We start from the raw sequence: 7738 nt of genomic DNA, 5'->3' as shown, positions 1-7738 counted from the left end.
AGTTGTTATTGGTCTGTTCAAGTTTTGTATCTCTTCCGGGAATAGTTTTGGGAGACTGTGTGTTTCTAGAAATTTGTCCATTTCGCTTAGATTGTCGAATTTGTTGCCATATAGTTGTTCATAGTAGTTGTGAACCATCTTTTGTATTTCCGTGGTGTTGGTTGTTACTTCTCCTCTTTTATTTCTGATTTTGTGTATTTGGGTTCTCTCTTTTTGTTTCTTGGTGAGTCTAGCTAAGGGTCCATCAATCTTGTTTATCTTTTCGAAAAACCAGCTCTTTGTTTCATTGATCCTTTGAATTGTGTTTTTGATCTCTATGTCATTTATTTCTGCTCTGATCTTCACTATTTCCTTCCTTCTACTTGCTCTGGGGTTTTCTTTTTGTTTGCTTTCTAATTCTTTAAGTTGTGAGGTTAGACAGTCAATTAGAAATTTTTCTTGTTTTTTGAGGTAGGGCTGTAGTGCTATGAACTTCCCTCTCAGAACTGCTTTCGCTGCATCCCATAGATTTTGTGTTGTTGTGTGTTCATTTTCATTGGTTTCCAAGAAGTTTTTAATTTCTTCCTTGATCTCCTCGGTGACCCATTCATTGTTTAATAACATGCTATTTAGCCTCCATGTGTTGAAATGTCTTTGCATGTTCTTGTTGCAATTGATTTCTAGTTTCATGCCATTGTGATCTGAGAAGATGCTTGATATGATTTCAATCTTCTTGAACTTGTAGAGATTTAGTTTGTGTCCTATCATGTGGTCTATCTTTGAGAATGTCCCATGTGCACTTGAGAAGAATGTGTATTCTGTAGTTTTGGGGTGTAATTCTCTGTAGATATCTATTAAATCCATTTGGTCTAGTGCTTCATTTAGAGTCTCTGTTTCCTTGCTAATTTTTTGCCTAGAGGATCTATCCAGTGCTGTCAATGGGGTGTTGAGGTCCCCTGCTATGATTGTATTGTTGTCGATTTCTCCTTGGAAGTCCTCCAGAAGATTTTTAATATATGTTGGTGCTCCTATATTGGGTGCATATATGTTTATCAAGGTTATATCTTCCTGTTGGATAGATCCTTTCAATATTATGTAGTGGCCGTCTTTGTCTCTAGTTATGGTCTTCATTTTGAAATCTATTTTATCAGATATGAGAATTGCTACCAAAGCTTTTTTTTGCTTTCCATTTGCTTGGAAAAATTTTTTCCATCCCTTCACTTTCAACCGATGTGAGTCTTTTGTTGAGAGGTGGGTCTCTTGTAAACAACATATAGATGAGTCATGCTTTCTTATCCAATCAGCTAATCTGTGTCTCTTTATGGGAGCATTCAGTCCATTTATGTTTAAGATGATTATTGATATGTACTTATTTATTGCCATTTTTGTTTAGTGTGGTTCTATTTTTCTTCCCATTTCTACTGCTAATTACAGCAGTCCTTTTAACATTTCTTGCAGTGCTGGTTTGGTGCTAATGTATTCCCTTAGCCTTTTTTTGTCTGGGAAGCTCTTTATTTGATCTTCTATTTTGAATGATAGCCTTGCTGGGTAGAGTAGTCTTGGATTCAGATTCTTGTTTTTCATGACTTTGATTACTTCATGCCATTCTCTTCTGGCCTGTAGTGTTTCTTGTGAGAAGTCAGCTGAGAGCCTTATGGCATTCCCTTTGTAGGTAACCTGTTGCTTATCTCTTGCTGCTTTTAGGATTCTCTCTTTGTCTTTAATTTGTGGCATTTTAATTACTATATGTCTTGGTGTGGGCCTGTTTGGGTTCTTCTTACTTGGGACTCTCTGTGCTTCTTGAACTTGAATGCCTTCTTCCTTCACCAAATTAAGGAAGTTTTCTCTCACTATTTTTTTGAATATATTCTCTATCCCTTGCTCATTTTCTTCTTCTTCGGGGACTCCTATGATGCGAATATTATTACGTTTCCAGTTGTCCCATAGTTCTCTTAAGCTGTCTTCCTGTTTTTTAATAGTTTTTTCCTTTTGTTTTTCTGATTGGTTGATTTTTTCTACCCTGTCTTCTAATTCACTGATCCGGTCCTCAGCTTCCCCTACTCTGCTTTTTAAACCTTCCAATGTGTTTTTCATTTCTGATATGTCATTTTTTATCTCTTCTTGTTGGTTTTTAATTTCCAATTGGCTTATTTTCAGTGTCTCTATGTCCTTATGCTGTTCAGCTTCCTCAATATCATGGCTCTGAATTCTAGCTCTGTTAACATGCCTAATTGCTCCACATTGATCTCATCTTCGTTGGAGGTGTCTTGCTCTTTCATTTGGCTTCTGTTTCTGTGTTTCACCATTTTGGCTATCACTGTGGGCTTTGGAGCCTGTCAAGTTCTCCCTGAGGGTGTTGGTGTTCTGCTGTTTGTGGCTCCGTCTCCTGTGTTTAGATGAGTGAGGGAGGACCCACGTTGAACACCACTGTCAAGTCTTACTTTTCTGGTTAAAGTTGCCAGCCCAGGAAACGTACTGTTATCCTCTAGCTTTTTGCCTGGAGGCTAGCAGTCTAGGTTAATTGATGAGTTTTGGGTTATCAGTTGATTGAAAAACTCCCTCTGGTGCTCAGCCAAGGGGCTTTCACGAGGGTGGGGCAGATGCTGGTTGTTAGTGAGCCTCAATTAGCACTTCAATGGCCCACAGGGTGGGGTTGGATCTAGGGAGGGGCTGCTGCCTGTCCTCAGAGCCCTGGGAAGGAGCAATGTGGCTGCTTTCCTGAGTGGCTGCACTCAGCCAAAGCTCTTAGCGCCCTCCAAATCCCGAGTGTCCCCACACAGTTCCAGTCCAGTCCGCCCTCCCTCTGCCGGAGCCCAAGGTGAGTGGCTGTGGCTGTTTCAGCCTCTGTCCCGGCTGCGCTGTGGAGCCGCCTGGGAGTGTGACCCGAGGGCACTGCTCCCAGCTGAGGCTGCTGCCGAGCTGCCGACCGTGGGCTCCCAGCCCCGTCTGGCGCCTTCGCAAGCCTACCGGGATGGAGTCAGTGTCCCTCGTTGTATGGTCCTCGCAAGCTGCTTTTCTGTTGGTTTTTCCCGTCGATTTGTCTGTGTTATAGTTGTAATTCCAGTTTGGTTCTGGGAGACGGTCTGTGTAGCTCCGTTCACTCCGCCGCCATTTTTTTTCCGAGGCACCACTCTTGATCAGCCTCTGCCAATGCCACTGGGGATGGGTCTTAGCTGCTGTATTTCTGCTGCCTGGGGTGCGTGGGTCCTGCTGGGATTTGTGGGTCTTATTGGTATGCTTCTGGGGTACAGGGGTCTCGCTGGTATGCTGTTGCAGAGCGTAGAACCTGCTGGTATGGTGCTGGGGTATGCGCTGGGGTATGCTGCTGCCTGATGGGGCTCAGCTCCTGATTAGTCGCTGCTGGGGCGAGTGTCAGCTCTCAATTTGCACTGTTACTGCTGCTGCTGTTGCCAAGGGGTTCTCTCAGCTCTCAATTATCTGCTGCTGTTGGGGGCTGAGGATGCTTTACTCCTGGGCCTTTGCTGCTGCTGGGGGAGGGGCTCCACTCCAAATCTGCTGCTGCAGATGTCAGGGGCAGGTCTTGGCTTCTCGAGTCATATTGCTGCTTGGGGTGGGGTACTGTTCCTGATCAGCCTCTGCTGATGCCACTGGCGATGGGTCTCGGCTGCCGATCGCTGCTGCTGCTGCCTGGGGATGGATGTTAGATCCCGAGTCTCTGCTGCTGGGGGTGTGTCTCAGCTCCCGAGCCTCAGCCACTGTTGGGGTGGGGCTCCACTCCTGCCCAGTCACTGCTGCTATGGGGGATGGTGCTCAGCTCCTGGATGGTTGCAGGTACTGCAGCAGGCACCTCGGTAGCACCACTACTATGTGCTGGTCTGCATTGGCACAGTGGGTCCACTGGTTCAATGGTGCAAGGTGCTCTATTGGACTCAAGTCGCTTGGCCCTAGCCACTCCCCACTGCCTCCTCCCAGGGAAGATCAGGGATCTTCCAAAATGGCATGACCTCCCGGCTGCACAGGGAGAAGCGCCCTGATGAGCCACTTACCTCGGTAGCCAGCTGCTTTCTGTCCATAGCACAGGAACCTTCTGCCCCACGTTTCTTCACTGCTCAATGTTGGTTGTCCACACTCACGTCCACTCACACTCTCTCTCACACTCACTCACACTCTCACACATCGCCATCTTCTCAGTTACATTTATTTACCTTTTAGTTTTCTCATCTATACAATCATATGTCTTACCTCATTATTCTTGAAAGGATTATTTGAGTTAATATATACAAAGTAGATAAAATAATTTCTAGCATTTATAGAAGATCAATATTTTTTCTCCTTCTTCACACATTTGAGATCGCTTCTGTGCCTTTACATCCGGGAACTGGGGAGAGGCTGGATGAAATTTCAGCACCTATGATCATGACCCAAGTTATGGTGTAATGATCAGGAAAGTCCAGCATCTGCCTTAGTGGCATGGAACCTGTGAGATACCCCTTAGAAGGAGTAGAGGCTTTCCATCATTCCAGGAAAACGGCTGGTTAGGTGTAATCACAGTGCTTGAAGGGGATTTCTGCTTTCTTTGCATTTCCCACATTGGCCAAAGGAAAGAACATTGAATTGGGAGCAATAATAAGCTAGGGAAAATCTTCCTAATCTATTTGGTCCCTAATTCCTTCAACTGTGAGCAGGTGGGAATAGATTGAGTTCCAAGATTATTTTGGAGATATGTTAGTTAGCTAAGGTATAAGTTGGACTCTGAGACACCCATTGGTTTAAATCTCAGCTCCACTACTTAGTACTCAAAACATTAGTTTCCTTTTACTAGATCAGTTGTTCTCAAACTATAGCATGAATTAGAATCACCTGGAAGACTTGTTAAACAGAGGTGGGCCCCCAGAGTTTCTGATCTGGAGTGGGGAGGCCAAGAATTTGCATTTCTAACAATGGCCCAGGTTATGCTCCTAATCCTACATTGAAAATGGGGGGGCGGAGGGGCAGGAAGAGATAAATCAAAGAACTTAAATGCATGTATGCATAACCAACGCACGCACACAGACAATAGTGTGGTGAAGGAGGAGGTGCGGAGATGGGGAGGAGGGGTCAATGAGGGGAAAAGGGAGTGATATCTGTAATACTTTCAACAATAAAAATAAATTTAAAGAAAAGAAAACCAATACTCTTTTATAGAATTATACACTTGAAACCTATATAATTTTGTTAACCAATGTCACCCCAATAAATTTAATAATAAAAAGAAAACCAATACTCTGGATCAGGAGTCAGCAAAGTACAGCATTTGGGCTTAATTTGGCCCACTGCTTGTTTTTGTAAATAAAATTTTATTGGAACACATACATGCCCATTTGGTTTATGTATTTTCTTTTCATAGAGGCTTTTGCACTATAAAGGCAGAGTTGAGTGGTTGCAACAGTGACTATACAGCCTAGAAAGCCTAAAATATTTACCCTGTGGCCCTTTACAGAAAGTTAGCAGACCTGTTCTAGACTATCATGTGATATATTCTTCCCAAGTAGTTTGGGAACTCTGATTATTTAAAATTTCTTTTCTGGTCCAGCTGCTGTTGCTCACTCATTGAGTATTAACCCGTGCACCAAGAGGTCATTGGTTCGATTCCTGGTCAGAACACACGCCCAGGTTGTGGGCCAGCTCCCCAGTGGCGGGTACGCAGGAAGCACCCAATCAATGTTCGCTCTCATTGATGTTCGCTCTCATTGATGTTTCTATCTCTCTTTCCCTCTCATTTCCTCTCTCTATAAAATCAATAAAAAAATTTTTTTAATAAATAAATAAAATTTATTTTCTGTCTGAAGGTCTAGACATCTTCCTAAATATTAGAAAACACGACCTCTGTAAACTGGAAGACTTAACTGAATCCAGAGAAATATAATTGTGTTCTTGCTCAGCATAGTTGTTAAGAGGTCTCTTGGGTTTGAACCCCAACTCTATCACTTTTTGCTGTGTGGCTTTGGATAAGTTCACTTCTTACATGTCAAATGGGGATAATAATAGTACTTGTCTCATAGAGTTATTGTAAGAAATGGAGTTTTACATTTGCAGCACTTAGAAAAGGCCTTGGCATAGAGAAAGCCCTCAATAAGAGCTTGCTACTACCACTACTAATATTATTAAAGAACAAAGAACTTTCAGAGTGTCCGGTCCTCAGAAACATGTTTTCCCTTCCCAGGTTTTTAACCTTTTTAATTAGTACATGAGATCATTAAGAGTATTCAATGTGTGTTTATGATAGCAATGCAGCCACTTACTCTAGTTTTAAAATATTTGATCACAAGTCTTGCTATCTCTAATAATTATCAAAAGCAAAGAGAAAGAATTGCATTTTTATGGGAGTGACTCATTAGAATTAATGACAAAATTAATAGGATGGACTTTATCCAAATCCTTGCTTTTTTTAACAGTCCTTCGTGGAGACTTAAGGGCTTTTCTGAAGTGGGAAGGAGATCAAAGGTCCTTTAAATAAATTTTTTTTAAAAATCCGTCATATCATACTAAGAATCTCTGCGGTCAAGCTTAAATTTCGATCCTGAGTTGTTTGTTCGGAGTTTGAAGCTTTCCAGAAAAGTCTTGGGAAATAACTTCTCTTTGGGTCCTGTCATAGGGCTATTTTGCATGTAGAACTTTACTTTCTAATACTATTTGAACTTGAAGCACCAAGCACACAGATGATGAAATCTAGAGGCTGCCTCTGTGACATGAACACAGAATCAGCCAGCTCCACTCTCGTTCCCCTTGTCCAGACTGGAACCTTGTCTTCACTCAACAGTCTCCACTCTTCTCTTTAACCTCCTAACAGTGCAATAGTCTGAGTCAGGCAGATCTACATTCAAGTCCTAGTTTTCCCTCCTGGAAGTTTTAAGCCTGGCCCTCTATTTCCTCTTTTCTAAAATGGGATATGACTAAGGTAGGTATCTGTGAATATTGAATCTGCGAGCAAACCACAAATGCTCTTCAGACCCCCTGATGTTTCTAAGGGCTTCACGAATGTTACATCTTTGTCTTTTACCCCCACCACTCTCACCGTTTGGGGGAACTATGTACTGCAACTTTGTCATCTGTCTTTCCTTAGTCCTTTAAATATGGTTTCCTAGAACTTGGTTTGGCAGCACATAGACTAAAATTGGAACGATACAGAGATTAGCATGGCCCCTTCGCAAGGAAGACAGGTAAATTAAAGCATTCCACATATTTTTATATAAAACTCAATAAAGGTAATACATGAACAAATAATAAAAACAGGCAAAACTCATGGACGTAGACAACAGTATGGTGGTTACCAAAAGGAAGGGGGTGGGGAGGTAGTGCAATATACAGATGCTGTATCATAGAAATGTACACTTGAAGTTTACATAATCCTATTGACCAATGTCACCCCAGTGAGTTTAATTTAAAAAATTAAGAAATTGGAAAAAATATAAATATGGTTTCCTAAATCATAATAATCTGTGTCTTTTAAACTGAATTGTAGCCCTCTCTTAAGGGGAACGGACATCAGTGAGAGAATTAAAAGCAGCTGGACTAGGCATAAATGTCTCTTTAAAAAATGGTTCAGGGAGCACTGGAGAGTGCCAGAGAGCCAGAGGCATCATGTAGGCCAGGATAAATTAATTGCTGCTTAGGAGCATTGAATTGCTGTGGGAGAAGCCTTGTGGTGTTAATGAGGCAATTAACACTTGGGTTAAAAATAGAAGCTAAATTCAAGTTGAAACAAATGAGATTGAAAGCAATGAAAATGGCCTGAGACCCTTATCCATGCAATTAAGGT

At 42.1% G+C, this 7738-nt stretch overlaps 1 non-coding gene across 1 annotated transcript; it reads left to right on the top strand.

Annotated features, from left to right (window-relative positions):
• The first annotated feature begins 7063 nt into the window (after nt 1–7063).
• LOC118627340 lies at nt 7064–7166 on the top strand. Its single transcript, XR_004959098.1, has one exon. It is a non-coding gene; the product is annotated as a U6 spliceosomal RNA (small nuclear RNA).
• The last annotated feature ends 572 nt before the right edge of the window (nt 7167–7738 follow it).

Source organism: Molossus molossus, unplaced genomic scaffold, assembly GCF_014108415.1.
Source record: "Molossus molossus isolate mMolMol1 unplaced genomic scaffold, mMolMol1.p scaffold_m16_p_12, whole genome shotgun sequence".
NCBI lineage: Eukaryota > Metazoa > Chordata > Mammalia > Chiroptera > Molossidae > Molossus > Molossus molossus.
Note: the sequence above shows the minus strand (reverse complement) of the source record. Positions and strands in the feature narration are given on the sequence as shown.